General features: G+C 49.2%; 1 protein-coding gene across 9 annotated transcripts in view; it reads right to left on the bottom strand.

Annotated features, from left to right (window-relative positions):
* The window catches only part of LOC139749822 (recombining binding protein suppressor of hairless-like), a 429,197-nt gene that overhangs the window by 98,217 nt on the left and 307,888 nt on the right, over positions 1–23,092 (bottom strand). Inside the window, exon 1 of one of the 9 annotated variants that reach the window (XM_071664117.1) lies at positions 21,429–21,447. The exons of the other annotated variants lie outside the window; for them this stretch is intronic. The gene's annotated coding sequence lies outside the window, so the exon portion shown is untranslated. Of the gene's footprint in view, positions 1–21,428; positions 21,448–23,092 lie in introns of those variants that run through there. 9 annotated transcript variants of the gene reach the window in all.

Genomic DNA, 23,092 nt, shown 5'->3' with positions numbered 1-23,092 from the left:
CACCCCATCGTCCACACGGTGTGTGTGTGTGTGTGTGTGTGTGTGTGTGTGTGTGTGTGTGTGTGTGGGGAAGAAAGGGGAGGAAGAAGAAGGGGCAGGCCACAGAGGTTGCTTGCACCATCTCACCAAAACATCATCTGGTCTCCAGTTCAATCGACCCCCATCCATTCTGCTCCCGTTCTCAACACGCACACATTAATCTCAAAGCACCGTCATTAAACTGGTCGTCAAACACCAGTCGAAGCTAAAGTCACTGTCATATCTAATTATCTCTTTTTTCCTAATGGTAGTCGACCGCGTGTCTCACTTCCTGCCTGGATGATGAGCGTCGGTGTGAGGTTAGTAAGCGTGGCAGGTCTCGAACCCCGCCGCACCTGACCTCACCCACGCCATGGAGTGTCTGCTTCAAACTTGACCGGTTTATGATGTATATACATACATACATACATACATACATACATATATATATATATATATATATATATATATATATATATATATATATATATATATATATATATACAGCCACTGCATCAGTTATTGCCTGGGTAAGGTTACCTGATGATCTATGTACATACATTCGGGTTAAATCACGATATGTTCTATATATATCTTTCGCCTGGTCACCTGACGTCCTATGTATATATATATATATATATATATATATATATATATATATATATATATATATATATATATATATATATATATATCTAGGTTAGGTAAGTTGATTGACTTCGTGTATTTAGGTTAGGTTAATTGATGTATGTCCTATAATACATATATGCAGAGAGAGAGAGAGAGAGAGAGAGAGAGAGAGAGAGAGAGAGAGAGAGAGAGAGAGAGAGAAGAGAGAGATGGCGACCTGGTGGCGTGTGGTTAGAGGCTGTCCACAGAATTCCAGTTTTACATTATTTTTTTTTTCACCGTAAAAAAAAAATGCCGAACTGAGTGTAAATGAAGTGATGAAGTGTAAATCTAGTATATATATATATATATATATATATATATATATATATATATATATATATATATATATATATATATATTTTTTTTTTTTTTTTCATACTATTCGCCATTTCCCGCGATAGCGAGGTAGCATTAAGAACAAAGGACTGGGCCTTTGAGGGAATATCCTCACCTGGCCCCCTTCTCTGTTCCTTCTTTTGGAAAAAAAAAAAAAAAAAAAAAAAAAAAAAAAAAAACGAGAGGGGAGGATTTCCAGCCCCCCGCTCCCTTCCCTTTTAGTCACCTTCTACGACACGCAGGGAATACATGGGAAGTATTCTTTCTCCTCTATCCCCAGGAATACCCTATCCCAGGAATATATATATGTATATGTATATTCATAAAAGCCCATAAATGCACATATACATACATATACATATCAATATACACACATATACATACACATACCCAGACACATACACACATACACATGTACACATTTAAACTCGCTTGCCTTCATCCATTCCTGCTGCTACCCCGTCCCACAGGAAACATGGTGCATATAGTGCATAAGAACGTGCACTTTCATAAAAACACATAATACTTTCCAACAGCCAGGATTTGAACCCAGGACCTTTTGTATGGTTGTCTGGAATGCTAACAGACAGGCTATGGTCCCTAACAGGGAAATAACTATTCGATTAGAAGTAATTGAATACTCTTCATCTCACATCCATGAGCAATAGGGTCTACACCAGTCAAATCCTATCAGGCTCACATTGCCAGCAACTAGCACTTTACAGAACCTTACTGTACAAACACAGAGGTATATATATATATATATATATATATATATATATATATATATATATATATATATATATATATCATACCTTTGGGTTTTTACTCGTTCGAGTGAGTAAATGAACTCGGAAGAATCTGATGTTTGGTCAATATCTGTGCGGCATTTTACATGCTCGGGGGCGAAACTGTTCCTTGTTCCGAGGCTTCGTCTCACTCACACACACACACACACACACACACACACACACACACACACGAGATGATTCGCTGAAATTCTCTCTCTCTCTCTCTCTCTCTCTCTCTCTCTCTCTCTCTCTCTCTCTCTCTCTCTCTCTCTCTCTCTCTCTCTCTCTCTCTCCTCCCACACACACACAGAGGATGACAGAGATGTTTGTTGATACAGATATCTCCGCAATGACCCGGTGTCTTTCATCATTATTAAGAGACACGTTCCGATAACAACCCGGCGGAGGCGAAGACTTGCTGCTCACTGACCACCGTGAGTTTCGGAAGAGGCGGCTAATACAGCTTCTGTATCTCTTTTTTTGTCTTCTTTTTTTCTCAGTGGATATACTGCGGCGGCCGCAGGGCGACTGCTGAAGACCACCATCTGTTCTACACATGGACTTTACCGGTTTTGTCCAACACACACACACACACACACACACACACACACACACACACACACACACACACACACACACACACCACACACACATAAACGGAAAATCCCAAGGCTCTAAATCTGCCCATTCTGGAAGACAAAAGAGTGAGGAGTGACCTAATCACAATCTGTAAGGTTTAAAAACAGGTCAGTGACGAGGCCACTGGACAGCTCTTCGAGAGATTTAGGGATAAAGTAACTAGAGGATTCAACATGGACCAAGAATACTCCATAAACCTGGCCAGTTCCATATGACCCAGACGTCAGCAGATGTGGTGTAATCAAGGCCAAAGGAGAGATGACACAGTTCTAAAATGCGAGTGTAGCATTGCCTATGAAAATGCACTTGGGGCAGACAAGGTTTTATCGTGGATACTGTCCATATAGGTAATTACACACACTTTTCGTTCCTCTATCACCACCTACCAAGAGTTTCTCAATACAATGACCCTTCCCGACTTCCCAGCCATCATTACGATCTCCAGTCGAGAAGAGGCTATGGCACCAGCTCCGCCACCGTCACCTCCTGCCGCCACCAGAGATCGCTCGTCCCCGAGTAGGCAGTTCGCCACCACAACGGCATCGAATTCACCCGAGCTCGTACAGACCGCTAATAGTACAGCCCCATCCCAACCTCAGTGAATATAATATAATCGGTGCATTACCACCACAATGTCTGCGTAAAGAACGTCTGTTAACCACCCGCTGTCCATGACTGTGTGTATTACAATCTTTACACTGTCGGCCTTTGGCTGCAGGTAATTCAGCAGAGACTTACTCTATACACAGAGCAGCCCCACTCCTCCCCATCACACATAAAGTACCCCCCACTCCTCCCCATCACACATAAAGCATCCTCACTCCTCCCCCCTTCACACATAAAGCACCCTTCCTCCTCCCCATCACAGACAGCGACGATCCATTCCTCTCCCACTCAACCCAGCGCAGTTCCACTCACACATACGGCGTCCCCCGCCACGTACTTAACTTAGGAAACCCTTTTGACAAATCCTGGAGCGTCCCTCTCACACAACCCTTCCTCCCACACAACGGGAGACCAAGTCACCTCCAGCCTGTACCATGAAGCCACCGCCAATTAGCGCGGCACAAAACCCGTGAGCGGGCCGGCGGGGCCGACCAGAAGCCATCGTGAATAAAGTGACAGGATGTATTCAATCTGATGCCCCGGCCAAAGGGGTGGAAATTATGTTTCCTCCGTGTGCGTGAAGCGGGCGCTGCTGCTGCTGCTGCTGATGGCCAGTCGCAGACATTCCCTCACATGGCAACACTTGCAACGACAGTCAAGAGGGGTAGTAGCGCTTATGACGTGGTAACATTTCTCTCTCTCTCTCTCTCTCTCTCTCTCTCTCTCTCTCTCTCTCTCTCTCTCTCTCTCTCTCTCGAAAAAAAAAAAATACAGTCATGAGCAATCTTAGACGCTCTTTTCGAGATTAAATTTTGGTAATAAAAGAAAAAAAAGAGTTGACGTGAACGAGACCAGACCCAGATGTGGACAATCACAACACATTAGGGTTACCCACAGGAACAGCTTGGGAGGTGGGAGGCAGTAACTAAAACCACGAATGAAGGACACGAATTCGAAGACTCGTGCATGACATATGGACTTACAGACGATAAGAAACAGATGGAAGGGTACTGGAATAAGAAACAGATGGAAGGGTACTGGAATAAGAAACAGATGGAAGGGTACTGGAATAAGAAACAGATGGAAGGGTACTGGAATAAGAAACAGATGGAAGGGTACTGGAATAAGAAACAGATGGAAGGGTACTGGAATAAGAAACAGATGGAAGGGTACTGGAATAAGAAACAGATGGAAGGGTACTGGAATAAGAAACAGATGGAAGGGTACTGGAATAAGAAACAGATGGAGGGGTACTGGAATAAGAAACAGATGGAAGGGTACTGGAATCAAGGAAAATATTTCACAAGGTATGCGAAAAGATGCTTCTGTTAGGGCCGAATTCTCTCCCACCTCAATGTGTGAGTGAGGGAGCAGCCTACCTAAGGCGATACAGTAGTGCGACAGTACCACAGCGCGGGTGGAGGAGAGGTGGTGAGTGTGTGTGTGTGTGTGTGTGTGTGTGTGTGTGTGTGTGTGTGTGTGTGTGTGTGTGGTCATCGCGGCACATATGGTCGCCACCTGGACACTCCTACATTATTTACATGTTATCCTAATGCGTCTCCAGCCCTACGGCCAATCCTTCCTCCAGCAACCAAGGCGACACCAGCCAACCCCCACCACACACACCACCACCCTCCCACTCTACCAACACCATCTGGCCATTATCTTCACTATCTTGGACCTGCCCAAGTTGCTTACGTCAGCTGGTGGGGGAAGAGGCGGCCGGTGGGGGAGTTAGCGTCAACACCAGCTGCAGCCACCACCTGCTCCCACTCTCACTGTTACAACACAATTATTAATACCAGTCAACAGATACCTTCAACCCCCCCTCGAGTACTTGGCCAGCCAGCCTCCACACCCACTCACCCTTCGCCCCCTACTCTCCCAGATCTACCGATAACTTCAATATTCTCGGTTTGATTACTTGTTGAGTTAATTTGCATGGCCTTTCTTAGCATTCATGATCCATTTATATGAAAGGCCGGTCGTGTGCCGTGAGAACCTGCTGGGGGGTAGGGGGTGGGGTGGGGGGTGAGCGCCAGGGAGTGATGGGGGAGAGATGACGGAAGAAGAGGAGAGGAACTGAGAGTAGCTGACGGGGTAATACACATATGTGTGTACCCTCCACCCGCGGCGCGGCGTGGTCATCCCCCCTTCTCTCTCTCTCCGACACCGACCGGAGTTCTCCGTGTTTTATTGTCACGTAATCTATCCTGACGACATAACTCCCCCAGCCTCTCCTGTTCCCCACCTACATAGGATGAACCTCCCCTCACACTTGCCCGGAACTACTTTCATCAACCTGGTTGTATCTTCGATGGCCTATCCTTTAAACGACCACTTCATCTCCAAAATACCTCGACGTTCTATCCATTCAAACGACCACTTCATCTCCAAAATACCTCGATGTTCTCTCCATTTAAACGACCACTTCATTTCCAAAATACCTCGATGTTCTATCCATTTAAACGACCATTTCATCTCCAAAATACCTCGATGTTCTATCCACTTAAACGACCACTTCATCTCCAAAATACCTCGATGTTCTATCCATTTAAAAGACCACTTCATTTCCAAAATACTTCGATGGCCTCTCCATCTAAACGACCACTTCAGCATCACAATACCCTGATGATCCCCTTCACTAAAAAAAAACACTTCTATTTCGAAATACTTTTCAGTCTGAAGTCTACTTTCTGTAATAAGAAAAACATCAGTAATGAAATCTTCACGAGGCAAACCACCAGAACGAATATCACCATTGCTCCTGATGGCAAGGTTAGGTTAGTGTTACCAGTGTAGGCGAACACCAGCTGGCACAACACAAAGTATGACACAACACTAACCCAGTTCCCCTCCCTCCTTCGGAGGGAATGAAGACCAGGCGCTTAAGGGAATGCAGAGTCTCCCTCCGTAGCCGTGGAGGACTAAGGACGCCAGCATCACTTACAGACAGGCACAACAGTAATGGAGACTCAGAGGCCTGCATTACAACAGCATCACCAATTTCAAATGGCTTCCCACAAGCCATGGGCCCCAATAGGAGACGCTGGTGCCTCAAAAACCCTCTCAAACGCTCGTCGTGAGTACTTATAAATACCTCACCCTGACACACGCCATGAAACCACCTCCTCATCCAAGTGATATACGCCTCCTGATCCAGGTAATATACCTCCTCCTGATCCAGGTGATATACGCCTCCTCATTCGAGTGATATACACCTCCTCACTCAAAAGATATACGCCTCCTCATCCAAGGTGATATGCGCCTCCTCATCTAGGTGATATACGCCTCCTCATCCAAGGTGATATGCGCCTCCTCATCCAGGTGATATGCGCCTCCTCATCCAGGTGATATGAGCAGAGTCCCGCCGCCATGTATATAACAGGAGACGCTCGGTTCATTAACGACATCCTTGGCTCGTAAAAGATGAGATCCCAAGCTCAAGTGAGATGAAATCCTTGGCTCATAAAAGAAGAGATCCTTGGCTTATACCAGACGATATCCTTGGCTTATATAAAAGAGGAAATCCTTGACTCGAAACTACTAATAAACCAACACGCAATTCGTCCTGCTGGCATTGCCAAAGGCTTGGCAACAGCAGCAGCAGAAGACAAGTTCTCACGCACTTTAACATGCGTCATCATCTTCAGGCATTAACAACATCAGCCACAAATATATACATTACGATCTCCTGCCACTGGTTTTCTTCTTCTACAACAATATCTTCTTCTTCTTCTTCTTCTTCTTCTTCTTCTTCAACGTACAACTGTACCTCGGCAGATAACCCTCAACAGAGAAGCAACATCGCCCTCGCTGATACGAATCGTAGTTGAAGAACTATTCTACCACTCTCGAGGTTCACATCCGTGACCGGATCCGCGTCTAAACCTCGGTTCAGCTTTACATCCTAGACAGCGTCCACACCTTGGTTACGTTTTACGTCTTAGACAGCGTCCACACCTTGGTTATGTTTTACGTCCTAGACAGCGTCCACATCTTGGTTACGTTTTACGTCCTAGACAGCGTCCACATCTTGGTTACGTTTTACGTCCAAGACCGCGTCCACACCTTGGTTAAGTTTTACGTCTGAGTTCAAGTTCCCGGCCACTATCTGACGTACGGTCACGTACCTTCATACACTGATGGACACCGACGAGCGGCCTCAGCATCCCACCAGTAGTAATAGGTCGCGCTGACCTACATCTCAGACGCCTCAAAGGCGAAATTTGTAATCGGAGACTTTCCCGTGTCTTCAACATCAACCTCTTGAGGCCATCATACCGCTGGGTCGTACCGCCGTGCTCATGGGGGATCATATGAGGTCGTAAGGTCGTGCTAAAAGGTCTTGGGGGGGATTATGAGTAGTAGACTTGACGACATGAGGAACATCAAATTCCAGTTAAAGGCTGGAAGCGAGGTCCAAGGCTTTGCTGGTGCTGGACGGTGGTGCTGGATGGGAAGGTGGAGGTTCCAGGAAGAAGGTGGGAAGGTTTGGAGGGGTGGTGGTGGTGGTGGGAGGGGGGTGGACGTGAAAGACTAGCGTGGAGATGGTCACTGGCGAGGAAGCGCACATTACACGCCCAAACCGCAATGATCGTTAAGGAACCACCAATTATCTTCACCAACCATAGCCATAATAATTACTCTCCCCCCAACTGTTCTTACGGTCTTACACACACGGCCGGGCGCACACTGCCTCTGGCTTGTCGCATGCACTGGATGGTGTCTTCTGTATGTTAGCCACGACTCCTGATTATGTGCGAATGTTAACTTCCACCCCTGAGACCGTGAATGTGGAACCCACGACTGATCGAACGAAACGCTGCAAAGCACTGCATATATTCTCTCTGACGCATTGTGGGCTAAAAGATGCTGACCAGCAATGCTTGATTCTACAAGCTGTGTGTGTGTGTGTGTGTGTGTGTGTGTGTGTGTAACACGCAGGGGCAGTCATACCAGTTAACCATCGAGACACCACAGTAGCGTCACCATGAGCCGGCACACTGTCATTTGACACACGAATGAAAGAGTCCTTTCCACTGCATGAGCTCCACCTGAGAGGTCCGGTCTGGTCCGGTCCGTTAGCACCAGCGGGGAGACTTTCCAAGGCTTCCACAATGCTCCAAGACCAGGACGGAGGGAGACTCGCACTCTCGAGAGGAGGTCGGAGAAGATGGAGGCCTCCTCCTGACGGTCAGAAGACAGATAGCAAGTGGAGGGGGTGGAGGTGTTGGAGGAGGAGGAGGAGGAGGAGGAGGAGGCAGTCTCCATGCCGGGTGCAATTTTTGCCTTGGCTGGAGCGAGGCGGCCAGGTCAAGGGGGCCTGGGAACCTGCTCCACTGACGACTGCTTCCTCCCCGCCGCCACCACCTCCCCGCCGCCCCCCACCCCATCCTCCTACCACCCCAACCATCGCACAGGTTAGGTCCGTACACCATCACCACCAACAAGCACAACAACCAACCACAACAACACTATCATCCCTTCAATACACGTTCATACAACACCAGCACAAGTTCCAGAATGAAGAGTGATTCATCATCACAACCACATAAGCTCGTGTATTAGTTCCATAACTACCGTACACACCCACACACACACACACACACACACACACACACACACACACACAAACACAGACACCACAGCCACCAGCGTCCGTCACCACTACTGTCAAATACATCTATCATACCTCCACTTCCACCTTTCATACACGAAATCGCTACTGCCACTGTCATACATCCTCACAGCTAGCCATTACCCCTGTCAATCACAGACATACACAAGATCTACTGCAACAGAGGCACACCAAAATACCATCAGGACCATACTAACTCGTGCACCACCCCACCCCACGGGTCAGGAGGTCGTGTGTGGTGGCGACCAGCGCCGAGCGTCGGAGAGTGCCACCACTGACCAATCACGCTTGCAGGTTAATCATCCCACGACAGACACTAATAACGAGGTGGGAGGGCGCTGCTCCACCAACAAATACAGACTCCTGCGTCTGGAGAGAAGAGGAATGTAGCTGAACCCTGACTCAAGCGTGCGAGGGGATACACCCTGACTCACGCGTCCAAGGGGAAACACTTAAAGATTCCACGAAGAAAGAGAAAATATATATATATATATATATATATATATATATATATATATATATATATATATTATCCCTGGGGATAGGGGATTAAGAATACATCCCACGTATTCCCTGCGTGTCGTAGAAGGCGACTAAAAGGGGAGGGAGCGGGGGGCTGGAAATCCTCCCCTCTCTCTTTTTTTTTTTTTTCTCCAAAAGAAGGAACAGAGGGGGCCAGATGAGGATATTCCAAAAAAGGCCCAGTCCTCTGTTCTTAACGCTACCTCGCTATCGCGGGAAATGGCGAATAGTATGAAAAAAAAAAGAAATATATATATATATATATATATATATATATATATATATATATATATATATATATAGGGCGGATCTGATGTGGGTTAGTGCCTGTGACACAATATGGTGGGCCTGGTATGATGGGAGTTAGCGTGCGTCACATCATATATATGGGGTAGTTATAACCAGTGACGCCATGCAGGTTGTGACCATACAGCAGGATACGAGGGTGGACGTCTCACAAGGCCACGGTCACCGCCTGGGACGCGACAACAGAAAATGGTTGGTAGGTGAAGTACTGGGAATACATTTCCGTTGTTTATATTATGAGATCCTGTGTGAAGCAGGCCAACCCTTGGCTGACGTCAGCGTGAAGCATTCCCCCTCCTCCTCCCCAACCTCCAGCACTGGACTGTGTGACGGCGCCTACTCGAGAGCCGTACAGACGGCTGCTAGAGCGCTCAGTGCACCGGGACATAAGAGTGAGGTACTGTTACGGCTGCTGCTGCTGCCAGTCCCCACCATCCAGTACCTAAGACATGCCAGGCATCGGGCACAGGAGCCGTCCTCAGAGATGGTGTGGTCAGGTCGTCTACTGTGGTGTTGGAGGGACAGGTGACCGTCAGGAGGGAATGGTGGGTGCAGAGATGGGAAAAATTTTTACCCCACAGCTTAAAAACGATTCAAAAGTCCCCGTTTCCCCCCCACAACCCATACGTAAGTACACGCCTGTAAGGGATATTTTCGAATTTTTCCAAGGGCCTTCATGAATCCGTATCCCCAGTGGAAGACAAACGCCCATAAAATAAACCAAAGACAAACGCCCATAAAATAAACCAAAGACAAACGCCCATAAAATAAACCAAAGACAAACGCCCATAAAATAAACCAAAGACAAACGCCCATATAATAAACTAATGTTTTTATATTCAAAATGTCATTTTGACTCTGGGGGCAGACCGGGCCATTGGCCCATACGACGAAGCAGAACCTCTCCACCAGAGGCCAGGAGAGGCACGACCTTCGTCCATATGGTGATGAAGCCAGAGGCAACCCCCTCCTCCTCCTCCCCATGGCCAGAGCTGACTACAGCTGCAGTATCACCCAACCGGCTCATCCGCCACAAAGATACTGGATGAGCGTGGAACTGTCGTACGTGGAGACCCAGATAACAGACGACACGATGCCCCGAGGCGAACTTTATCTGCCGGAGGAAAGTAACATTGCCTTCATAACGCTGTGCGTGAGAGGGACAGATAACCCACGACCTGACGGCCCACGACGAGCTTAGTCTGCTGGAGGAGAGTAGAGTTCCCGAGGTATAAAGAGCGCGCGGGAAGGACAGGTAACAGACGACCTGATGGTCTACCACGAGCTTATCTGCTGCAGGAGAGTAATAACGGTATGGGCTCCTCCTCACCAACTCGCCACAACTCTCACTCCGAAAAAAAAAGGCATAAAAATCGTGTCGCCGTCTTCACACGTCATCTTCCCTTACATCCGCCGGAGGCTTGACTCAACCTGACACATTATCATTCGCTCTCTCTCTCTCTCTCTCTCTCTCTCTCTCTCTCTCTCTCTCTCTCTCTCTCTCTCTCTCTCTCTCGTCCACCCTAGCACAACCAGACACAAACGATAATCACACGGTCCAACAATACCCTTCTACTATGACTGAAGACTGTTTACCTCCTCAACCTCGGAGCGAAAGAGTTTACGAGCCACACACACACACACACACACACACACGACAAATGGCCTCATCCCCTCTCACACTTGCGGGGGAGAGAATGTGAGATCGTTTTTAATCCACGTGTGGCACCCAGTTGGTCTGGATCTCCGTCTGATATCTGAAGCAACCGTGAATGATGATCCCAAGTGAAATGATCAACTTGTACGGCTAACACACAGACACACACACACACACACACACACACACACACACACACATACATTCTGTACAGACTGGGACAGACAACAGTAAGGTCTCTCCCTCTCTCTCTCTCTCTCTCTCTCTCTCTCTCTGTTAATATTCCTCAGGATCAACTTCACCCTGGGGCACTGACTTAGCTTCACCCTCGGGGTAAGCTGACATAGCTTCACCCTCGAGGTAAGCTGACTTAGCTTCACCCTTGGGGTAAGCTAACATAGCTTCACCCTCGGGGTAAGCTGACATAGCTTCACCCTCGAGGTAAGCTGACTCAGCTTCACCCTCGAGGTAAGCTGACACAGCTTCACCCTCGGGGTAAGCTGACATAGCTTCACCCTCGGGGTAAGCTGACATAGCTTCACCCTCGGGGTAAGCTGACATAGCTTCATCCTTGGGATGACAGTGTCTTAACCTCCCCATCCACGGGGTACACTGACGTACACTCACCCCCCCCGGGGGGGGGGGGTTTCAGCAACCCCACAAGCAGACACCCCCCTCTACAAGTTTCCCCCCCCCCCTACAATCTGACACACCACCATCAGCACAGGTCTGTGTCTGGACCTACTTGCTATACGCGTAAGTATTTCCAAAACGTCTGGGATGACCAAATGGCGATCAATATGCACATGAGCAACGAGTCTTCGGCTATCTTGACCTACTTCGGCGGTACACTACTGTTAATAGATTATCTATCGCCCCGGGGGGCGGGGGGGGAGCGACGGTACTTACCCTGGCACGACCTCTCCCTGGGTATATGACAGTGACCTGAACCTCTGACTAGACCCAGAAGGGTCGAGGCGGAGGTCAGAGGACCATCATAACGCGAGGTCGTAACGCCAAGTTCAAGTGGGGTCGATACCTGAAATGTTGCTGTTGGACCTCTCTCTCTCTCTCTCTCTCTCTCTCTCTCTCTCTCTCTCTCTCTCTCTCTCTCTCTCTCTCTCTCTCTCTCTTCTTGGGGGATGGGCTGTCATGGTCCTTACAATATAATTCGTGTGGGAAACTCCAGTGTTGGTGGTGACAGCAGTGGTGGATGTTGGCGGTAGCAGTGTTGGTGTTGGTGATGGCAGTGTTGGTGGAGGCAGTGTTGGTGATGGCAGTGTTGGTGATGGCAGTGTTGCTGGTGGCAGTGTTGGTGGCGGCAGTGTTGGTGGTGGCAGTGTTGGTGATGGCAGTGTTGGTGATGCAAGTGTTGATGGAAGTGTCGGTGGTGGCAGTGTTGGTGATGCAAGTATTGGTGATGGAAGTGTTGGTGATGGCAGTGTTGGTGGTGGCAGTGTTGGTGATGGCAGTGTTGGTGATGGCAGTGTTGGTGATGGCAGTGTTGGTGATGGCAGTGTTGGTGGAGGCAGTGTTGGTGGTGGCAGTGTTGGTGATGGCAGTGTTGGTGGTGGCAGTGTTGGTGATGCAAGTATTGGTGGTGGCAATGTTGGTGGTGGCAGTGTTGGTGATGCAAGTGTTGGTGATGGCAGTGTTGGTGATGGAAGTGTTGGTGGTGGCAGTGTTGGTGGAGGCAGTGTTGGTGATGGCAGTGTTGGTGATGCAAGTATTGGTGATGGAAGTGTTGGTGATGGCAGTGTTGGTGATGCAAGTGTTGGTGGTGGCAGTGTTGGTGATGGAAGTGTTGGTGGTGGCAGTGTTGGTGATGCAAGTGTTGGTGATGGCAGTGTTGGTGGAGGCAGTGTTGGTGGTGGCAGTGTTGGTGATGGCAGTGTTGGTGATGGCAGTGTTGGTGATGGCAGTGTTGGTGATGGCAGTGTTGGTGTTCACATTACATACTTCAGCAATTCCTTCTGAAGAGAAGAGAGACTACCTCCACCATACGGTGATGGTGGTAGTGGTGGTTGTTGGCTGTGGTGGTGGTGGTGGTGGTAGTGATGGTTGTTGGCTGTGGTGGTGAGGAGGAGTGGTTGTTGGCTGTGGTGGTGGTGGTGGTAGTGATGGTTGTTGGCTGTGGTAGTGAGGAGGGGTGGTTGTTGGCTGTGGTGGTGGTGGTGGTAGTGATGGTTGTTGGCTGTGGTGGTGGTGGTGGTAGTGATGGTTGTTGGCTGTGGTGGTGGTGGTGGTAGTGATGGTTGTTGGCTGTGGTGGTGGTGGTGGTAGTGATGGTTGTTGGCTGTGGTGGTGGTGGTGGTAGTGATGGTTGTTGGCTGTGGTGGTGGTAGTGATGGTTGTTGGCTGTGGTGGTGGTGAGGAGGGGTGGTTGTTGGCTGTGGTGGTGGTGGTGGTGGTGAGGAGGAGGGGTGGTTGTGGCAATCTTGGTAGTAGTGCTTGGTTGGCAGCAGTGGTGGCAGTAGCTCCCTCGTCGGAGGTGGTTGCAATGTTGGTGGCAGCGTTGTTGTTAATGTTGGTTGGTGGCAGCGGCTGCGTGGAGGGTGGGCATTACCCGAGTCTTCCGCCCTCATTACCCCCTTCCCCCCAACCCAGCCACCCAGCCTCGCCACCCTGACTTAACTACCACTAACTACCCCCACCCAGCTAATTGCTCCATTTGAGTACAGGTTACAAGCTCCCCCTAACGTGGGAAGCTCTAAGTGGGTGGGTGCGTTGGGGAGGGGAAGGGTTAGGGAGGTGGAGGGGGGGTCAAGCATTCGTCACACACACACCACACACACCCTCCCTACAGACGACATACACCGGTATGAAGACACACTCCCCCTTCCTTCCCTTCCCTTTCCCCCTGCCCAAGCTACGTGCGTCTTCCACACCCCCTCCGCGGTATCTGAGATACACCCTGCACAATATCTGAGATACACCCAGCACAGAATCACCAAAGCTACACCTTCTCACGATTATTTGTATCATGTAAGCCAACACGGCACTGCCAACTGAACGTCCTAATCAAGGTCCTCTTCTCATATATATATATATATATATATATATATATATATATATATATATATATATATATATATATATATATATATATATACACACACACACACACACACGAATATGGTGCAACGTGGACACATTTTCATAGAACACATCATGCCCTCCTGAGAGCAGGATCCGAAACCGCTGTCATTTCTGTGAGAGCTGGGAACGCTGACCAGAGCCTAGCATTTAGTGTCTCCATCTCCCACACAAATAGTTGCGGTTCGAATCCTGATGTCAGGTGAACATTATATATATATATATATATATATATATATATATATATATATATATATATATATATATATATATATATATCCTACTTACTAGATAAGCAATTTTTTCGACCAACCCACCAACCCAAGGGGAGGATGAACAGCTGGGATTACTGTGGACGGACAAACATTAAAATACGAGTAGAAAACGACAGTCTGACTCTTTGAGAATACGACGGGGCGACCATTGGGTATGATGACCTGGCCTTTGACCTGATCCTTAACTACCGCCTCGCTCGAATCACCAAACTACCGCCACAGACAAGTTCTTGGCTGCCCCAACCACGCACTTCCCTCTCAGCCACGGCAACTGCCGACGGAACTGCCTCGGCTCTCAACCACACTGTTACCTGTTTGGCTGGCACAGTCTTGACGGCTGCTGCTGGAACTGCCTCGTCCCGCAAGCCTTGACGGGTTACACGCAGAAAACTACCGTAACGAGTACCAGGAATACGCGGGGTGAAACGCGAGAGGAATGGGTGGAGGAGGGGGGATGACGTTACGAGATTGGACCGTCGTGTTATTAACATACAACAGGAGGCTGGTGGAGGGTAGTGCTTGCTTGCTGCTGCTATGACTAACAAAAGCGACATCTAGAAGGTCTTCATGTGTATTCAAAAGGGATTCAGGAGCACTGTAAAAGGGATTCAGGAGCACTGTAAAGGGGATTCTGGAGCACTGTAAGGGGGATTCAGGAGCACTGTAAAGGGATTCTGGAGCACTGTAAGGGGATTCTGGAGCACTGTAAGGGGGATTCAGGAGCACTGTAAGGGGGATTCAGGAGCACTGTAAGGGGGATTCAGGAGCACTGTAAAGGGGATTCAGGAGCACTGTAAGGGGGATTCAGGAGCACTGTAAGGGGGATTCTGGAGCACTGTAAGGGGGATTCAGGAGCACTGTAAGGGGGATTCAGGAGCACTGTAAGGGGGATTCAGGAGCACTGTAAGGGGGATTCAGGAGCACTGTAAGGGGGATTCAGGAGCACTGTAAGGGGGATTCAGGAGCACTGTAAGGGGGATTTAGGAGCACTGTAAGGGGGATTCAGGAGCACTGTAAGGGGGATTCAGGAGCACTGTAAGGGGGATTCAGGAGCACTGTAAGGGGGATTCAGGAGCACTGTAAGGGGGATTTAGGAGCACTGTAAGGAGGATTCAGGAGCACTGTAAGGGGGATTCTGGAGCACTGTAAGGGGGATTCAGGAGCACTGTAAGGAGGATTCAGGAGCACTGTAAGGGGGATTCAGGAGCACTGTAAGGGGGATTCAGGAGCACTGCAAGGGGATTCAGGAGCACTGTAAAGGGGGATTCAGGAGCACTGTAAAGGGGATTCTGGAGCACTGTAAGGGGGATTCAGGAGCACTGTAAGGGGGATTCAGGAGCACTGTAAGGGGATTCAGGAGCACTGTAAGGGGGATTCAGGAGCACTGTAAGGGGGATTCAGGAGCACTGTAAAGGGGATTCAGGAGCACTGTAAGGGGATTCTGGAGCACTGTAAGGGGGATTCAGGAGCACTGTAAGGGGGATTCAGGAGCACTGTAAGGGGGATTCTGGAGCACTGTAAGGGGGATTCAGGAGCACTGTAAGGGGGATTCAGGAGCACTGTAAGGGGGATTCAGGAGCACTGTAAGGGGGATTCAGGAGCACTGTAAGGGAGATTCAGGAGCACTGTAAGGGGGATTCAGGAGCACTGTAAAGGGGATTCAGAAGCACTGTAAGGGGGATTCAGGAGCACTGTAAGGGGGATTCAGGAGCACTGTAAAGGGGATTCAGGGGCACTGTAAAGGGGGATTCAGAAGCACTGTAAAGGGGATTCAGAGGCACTGTAAGGGGGATTCAGGAGCACTGTAAAGGGGATCCAGGAGCACTGTAAAGGGGATTCAGGAGCACTGTAAGGGGGATTCAGGAGCACTGTAAAGGGGATTCAGGAGTATCTTAAAGGGATTTACGAACACTGTAAGGGGGGTTCAGGAGCACTGTACGGGGGATTCAGAAGCACTGTAAGGGGGATTCAGGAGCACTGTAAGGGGGATTCAGGAGCACTGTAAAGGGATTTACGAACACTGCAAGGGGATTCAGGAGTCCTGTACCTGCCATACGGTACGCGGTATACAGAATGGCTCTCCGGCGTACCTCTCCCGGCCGTACAAGGGAACTCGACACAGGTACAGTAACACACGCTCGCACACACACACACACACACACACACACACACACACACACACACACACGACTAAACAACAACCTCCCCACCCACCTCCTACAACGAAAACCTCGCTTCTCAACACACACACACACACACACACACACACACACACACACCTCTTCTTCCATCTTCATGCCAATATCAGCAGACAAGTTCGCCGCGCGAAAGCCGGGAGTCATGCGAGAGTGGGATAGGGGAGGCACGGGCGTGGCACAGGATGTGGATGAAACGTGAGGCAGAAGCCAAATGGGCGGGGCCGCCCACGGGGTTGCATCACGGGAGCGAGGAGGGGGGAAGGAGCCCCCCCCGACGCGGGGGTCGCTGCCGCCCTGACCTCTCCCGGGGGTCAACCATTATCGCACCCGGGGTCGCGGCGGGTCACCCCGGATGGTAGCGTCGCAGCAATTCACCCCCCCCACACAAACGCACGCACGGGTGAGAGAGAGAGAGAGAGAGAGAGAGAGAGAGAGAGAGAGAGAGAGAGAGACTCGGTGATACTCCTCATCAGAGTTTAAACCACCTTCCTCAAGTAGTCGAAGGTGAGGTCACTGTTCGGAGGGTGAGGTCACTGTTCCGAGGGTGAGGTCATCGTTCTCTTGGGTGAGGTCACTGTTCGGAGGGTGAGGTCACTGTTCCGAGCGTGAGGTCATCGTTCTCGTGGGTCAGGTCATAGTTCGGAGGGTGAGGTCATCGTTCTCGAGGGTGATATCATTGCTCGCAGGGTAAGGTCACCGTTCTCAAGGATGAAGTCTTTGTTCGGAGGGTGGCGTCACCGTTCTCGAGGGTGAGGTCATCGTTCTCTGAGGAGAGAGAGAGAGAGAGAGAGAGAGAGAGAGAGAGAGAGAGAGAGAGAGAGAGAGAGAGAGAGAGAGAGAGAGAGAGTAAAGCCATCGTCCTCGAGGGCGAAGTAATCGTCCTCGAGAGCGGAGTCACTGTTCTTGAGGATGAAGCCAACGTTCCATGGAGACTTAGGCATACAGAACACTAAGTTCGCCCTTGAGGAAGAGACACCGTAACTTAACCCTTGAGGACGTAAAGTTAACCCTTTGGAAGTGACTTACCCCTTTCGAGAATGAAAAGGTTCAAGTTACCTTCCTTTTGAAAAGGTAACTTGACCCTTAAACTTAACTTGAACCCCTTCGGAGAGGACTTAATGCTTGAGAACAGCAACTTATCCTTGAGAACCGTAACGTAACCCTTAAGAGCCATAGCGTGACCCTTGAGAACGGTAACTTAACCCTTGAGAGCCACAACATGACCCCTTGAGAACAGGAGCGTGAACCTGGAGGACGATAACTTAACCCTTAAGCCACGATAACTTAGCACCAAAGGATGGCACCTTCATCATTATCTGCGAGAACCCTTGAGATCAGTGAGTCATCACCCCATAGAGAACGGTTACCTTAACCCTTGAGAACACCTTGAGAACTGTAACTTAACTCTTAAGTGACGATAACTTAACCCTTAAGCCAACATAGCGTAACCCTTAAGCCACGATAACTTAACCCTTAAGCCACGATAACTTAACCCTTAAACCACGATAACTTAACCCTTAAAACACGATAACTTAACCCTTAAGCCACGATAACTTAACCCTTAAGCCACGATAACTTAACCCTTAAGCCACGATAACTTAACCCTCAAGCCACGATAACTTAACCCTTAAGCCACGTAACCTAACCCTTAAGCCACGATAACTTAACCCTCAAGCCACGATAACTTAACCCTTAAGCCACGTAACTTAACCCTTAAGCCACCATAACTTAAACCTTAAGCCACGATAACTTAACCCTTAAGCCACCATAACTTAACCCTTAAGCCATCATAACTAGAGGGAATGATAAGCCAAGAAAAGACGATGACTTCTTAATTGCCATGATTCTGTTTACTGACGACGACGGCATGTCCTTTGGGTGATCCGTCATCAGTGTACGATGACACCCCATCCTCCCCGCCCCACCTCAATCCCTCCAACCCTAACTTATATACCCAAAGTATATAACCCCAGTGCCTCTGCTCACGATGACGTAACAGCCCCAACCCTTCCTTCCTTCCTCCCCCACCCACTCACCCTTATGCACCGGTAAGTTATTTGACACAAAATCCCGTCACTTAACCATGTACAGAAAGAATATTCAACTTATCTAGGAGAGGGCCAACATAATCCAGGGCTGTAGCTGTAGGCCCTGAGAAATGACACTTCATCTCTAAAGAATGGTATCTAAACCCTTTAAAACGAGAGGCTTACAACCACTAAGATCAACTCTTGTAATCCTTTAAGACCGATTCAAACCCTTAAAATACTACCATACCTCGTCGCTATAAAGTCTATGGTAAACAAATCAACTTAGTATGTTATATAGAGAGACACCACCACAAGCCTGTGTCACCACCTGTGATTAACAAGTATTTTGAAACAGAATAAAAAAAAAATAAATGATATATCAATATCATTTATTTTCAGTCACCAGTTTCTGTGTGTGGAACTTTGGCCTCCATTTAATTGTCAGCTTGCGAGAGATACAGCACCACGTCTGTCAACTTACGTGGTATTTAGTGGACGTTCAAGTCGACTTACGAGAGGCCTTTATGTTCGCTCTTGATTTAAAGAGATCTATTTTTCTTTTAGCTCACGTTCACTCTCGACTTGACTTACGTCTCAGTGTCGACGGACGATCGTGAAATCCGTTGACGAACGTTAGCGAAGAAGGGGGATCTCAGGGAGTCGCTATTGGTGCACTTAAAAAAGAAAATGTCCAAATGTTCACACAAAACCAGCCAGAGGACTTAAACAATAGACCCGAAAAAGCAATGTTTTACACTAGGATTAGGAACATCGACTACAAAGCACCCGGGATAATCTTGGCAACTCTTCAATGCCATAGTAAAAGGCCACATCTCAAATGGCCTCTACCATCCTGGTTCTCCCTAGCGACCTACAAAAAATGAGGAAATAGAGAAAAAAAATAATGGAACCAAACGTGAACAAGTACAAAGAGGAGGTTCAAAAACTAATTTCAGCCTCTTAGAAACCTACCATGTTAAGAGAAGCCACGAAGATTAAATATCTGGTCTCTCAGGTAACGCAGACTGTGTGGGTACGTGCTAAACGTTTTCCAAATTCTGAACACATTTGTTACAGTAAATCACGGAGACCATTTTGAAATCCAAGGTGACACACACACACACACACACACACACATATATATATATATATATATATATATATATATATATATATATATATATATATACTCTTGAACTGTTGAACATTGGAACGAGTCACCTTGAAACGTTGTTCATGCAAACACGCCAAATACTTTCAGTAACAGTTTGGAGAAACAGTTCTTCCGTTCGGGTCTGCACTGGACGAAATATCCGGAACGACAGATCATGTACATAATAACACATTTACCCTCGTCTCCAGGTCAGGAAAACGGCCCTACTCAACCATATTCATTGCTGGAGACTCGGTTTACATAGTACAGAGAGAGAGAGAGAGAGAGAGAGAGAGAGAGAGAGAGAGAGAGAGAGAGAGAGAGTAATGCGTCTTCCTTTTCATTCTATCCAATGCAATTCCAAGTCCGCTTTACTTCATCAATGCATATGGTTTGTCGTCCATTCTTTTTCTCCGGCCGGCTGCGTTCGTCGGCGGAGGGAGTGGAGGATAAGGGAGAGAGGGGGGCCTTCTTCCTCTTCCACCCGAACCTCATCTATCTACAAATGTCTTTAATAATAACAGAATGCTAACAAACAGCTAAGCTCACGGTAAGCCAATGTATCTGCTGTCATACGTTCACCGACATATATTCCTAAATGGACTGTGTCGACGTGGATGATTTAACATCGTTATTGTTAACTTCATCGGTGTGCACAACAGTGACTCGGTAAAGGTAAACCAGTACACCACAGGAGAGTAATACAATCGCTAACACACGGGAAATCGCCACAACATGACTTGCACGAGGCGCGGTACTGCGGCAGCGCACACGGTATACAGGCAGGGTGCAGTCAGACGGGTGGTGTACCACCAGAATGGGAATCTGGGGGAGGGAGAGCTGTGTGGGTGGGCGGCACGTCGCAAGCTCTGACGCAACGCAACCGCCACACAATGGACACTTCTGCACCCACAGACACACACACACACACACACACACACACACACACACACACACACACGAGACAATCATCGTTCTCGACACTTTCCTCGCTCATCGAAATCTTCATTTTCTCACGTAACTCACAAAAACCTCATAATCGTATTCCCCGTCATCCGTAATACAGCACCGTCACCGCACAAGATCACTACAATGACGAAATCGTAGCAATACTATTGTCTAAATCGGGCGACTACCTGCGAGTACAGAAGAGAAACACACACACACAAACAACGACTCGAGTGCCATCTCTTTATCTTGGAGTTCGGTAGCAAGACGCCTCAAGGCTGGGGACACACGGATCTTGGGAAAGTCCAAACCTCGGGCGTAAACTGACGCTTGATCTGATTTCTATCTGGTGGTGGAGGGTGATCGTGAGCGAGGCTGGGATGTCCTGCTGTGGTAGGGTGGTGGTTACGGAGGCCTTAGGTAGAGGCCGGGGAACGGCTGGGTGAGGAGGCCTAGCTGTGGGCGGGTGCGGCCGCCGAAGCCGTCCTATGTGGCACCAGTCTCTCCAGACCAGGTAAATTCATTCGTCTCATAACTTACTTCGCACAGGACAGCAGCAGGTGGGTGGTCAGGGTAGGGCTGACGGAGGCGTGATGCAGGAGGCAGCCAGTGGCGACGATGATGAGGCGCGCGGCGGAGGAGGAGGAGGAGCAGCAGGTGCCGTCGTCAGGTGCGGGAGGTGGCGACTGCGGCCTGGTAGGTGATGCTGGGGGGCATGAGACAAAGCCCCGGTGCCCCGCTGCTGGCAGGGGTCACCTGCCCGGGGCCGGGTCACAACCCCGTCACCCCGACCCCGCCTCCCGTCACCTCTGCTCCGCTGCACCTCCCATCATTAATACTGTTCTAAGCAACGCACATTACACATTAAGACTGCCACTTTTGCAGCAGTTTATGCAATTTATATTTTTTCTCCTCGTCCAGTAATGTTGAGGTGTGTGTACAGTCGGGGGTAGTGGGTGTGTGGTGTGGCATGGCGGGGTGACCCCAGGCGACCCGGGGTGTGCGAGACCCGGCGGCCTGACGGGTTCCCAGGCGCGGCTCTGCACACCACTATCGCCTTCACATCTCTCAACTTCCGCCTGACCCAACTCTCCCAGGCAGAGCTAGGATTTGCCATGCCTGCGGCGTCACGCAGAATCTTCATTCCGCTCAAAATACTCCTTCCGGCACGACTGGTGTGGGAGGGAGGGAGGGCGAGGGGCGCCACACTCCGCCCGACACACAAAGCTCACCAGCACTCCAGTCTTGCCTTTCTCTACACCTCAGTTAAATATGTCGGTACGAACTTCATGGGGCACTTGAGGCCGTACAGTACCTTCAACATCAGAGCGAACGTGGGGAGGAAAAATGATTTAAACTGGGGTGATAAGGAGTAGTGGGGTGTGGTGGTGAGGAGAGGGCCACGGGAAGGTGGTAGTAGAGACGGTGAGGGCAAGGCAGGTGAGGTGCACACGGTGGGTGACCCTGCTGGCGGCGGAAGAAGATCACCTCATTACCTGTAATCAGCCGCCGCCACTGACCCCGGGTGTATGGGGCCTGCCGGGATGCCCCCGTCTCACGACCCCGCCACACACTGATGCTCACACGGCTTTAAAACCCACGACATACATCATGTACCCAAGGCTGATGCCTCCTGCCCCATCTCATGTCTCTCCTAAATCTGCTTGTGGATCACAGTCCAGTCGCGACTGCTTCTGTTCATGTCAGATCTTGATTCTCACGCTCCACTGTGAGAGTTGCATGTGCTGTGTTTTTTCCTCCCCCTTCAACAAGTCACAGCTGGAAGCCTGTAGCCAATCACAAGTCTGCACATACAACCCTCTGAACCACTTGGTCGTTAATCTGTCTATATCTGCCCCTTAGAGGCAACATCCCAGGCAGGCGTTTGAGTCAGCGAGTTTTTTATTCTTTCAGTAAGTGCAGAGGCTGGGAGGCGAGGGTGGCGGCCGAGGAGGCGATGGTAAACATGAGGGGGGGGGCGGCAGCTGGGAGTGATCATAAGGGAGGGCATGTGGTGCTGATCATGAGGCAGGTCATGTGGTGGTGGTGGTGGTGATCAGTGTCAGGTGTGGATCTCGTTCTGTTGGAACCCCACCGCCACCCACTGACCCCCACCATCACCTGCTGCTGCTGCTCTCTCTCTCTCTCTCTCTCTCTCTCTCTCTCTCTCTCTCTCTCTCTCTCTCTCTCTCTCTCTCTCTCTC

Source organism: Panulirus ornatus, chromosome 8 (genome assembly GCF_036320965.1).
Source record: "Panulirus ornatus isolate Po-2019 chromosome 8, ASM3632096v1, whole genome shotgun sequence".
In the NCBI taxonomy this organism is placed as follows: Eukaryota; Metazoa; Arthropoda; class Malacostraca; order Decapoda; family Palinuridae; genus Panulirus; species Panulirus ornatus.
Note: the sequence above shows the minus strand (reverse complement) of the source record. Positions and strands in the feature narration are given on the sequence as shown.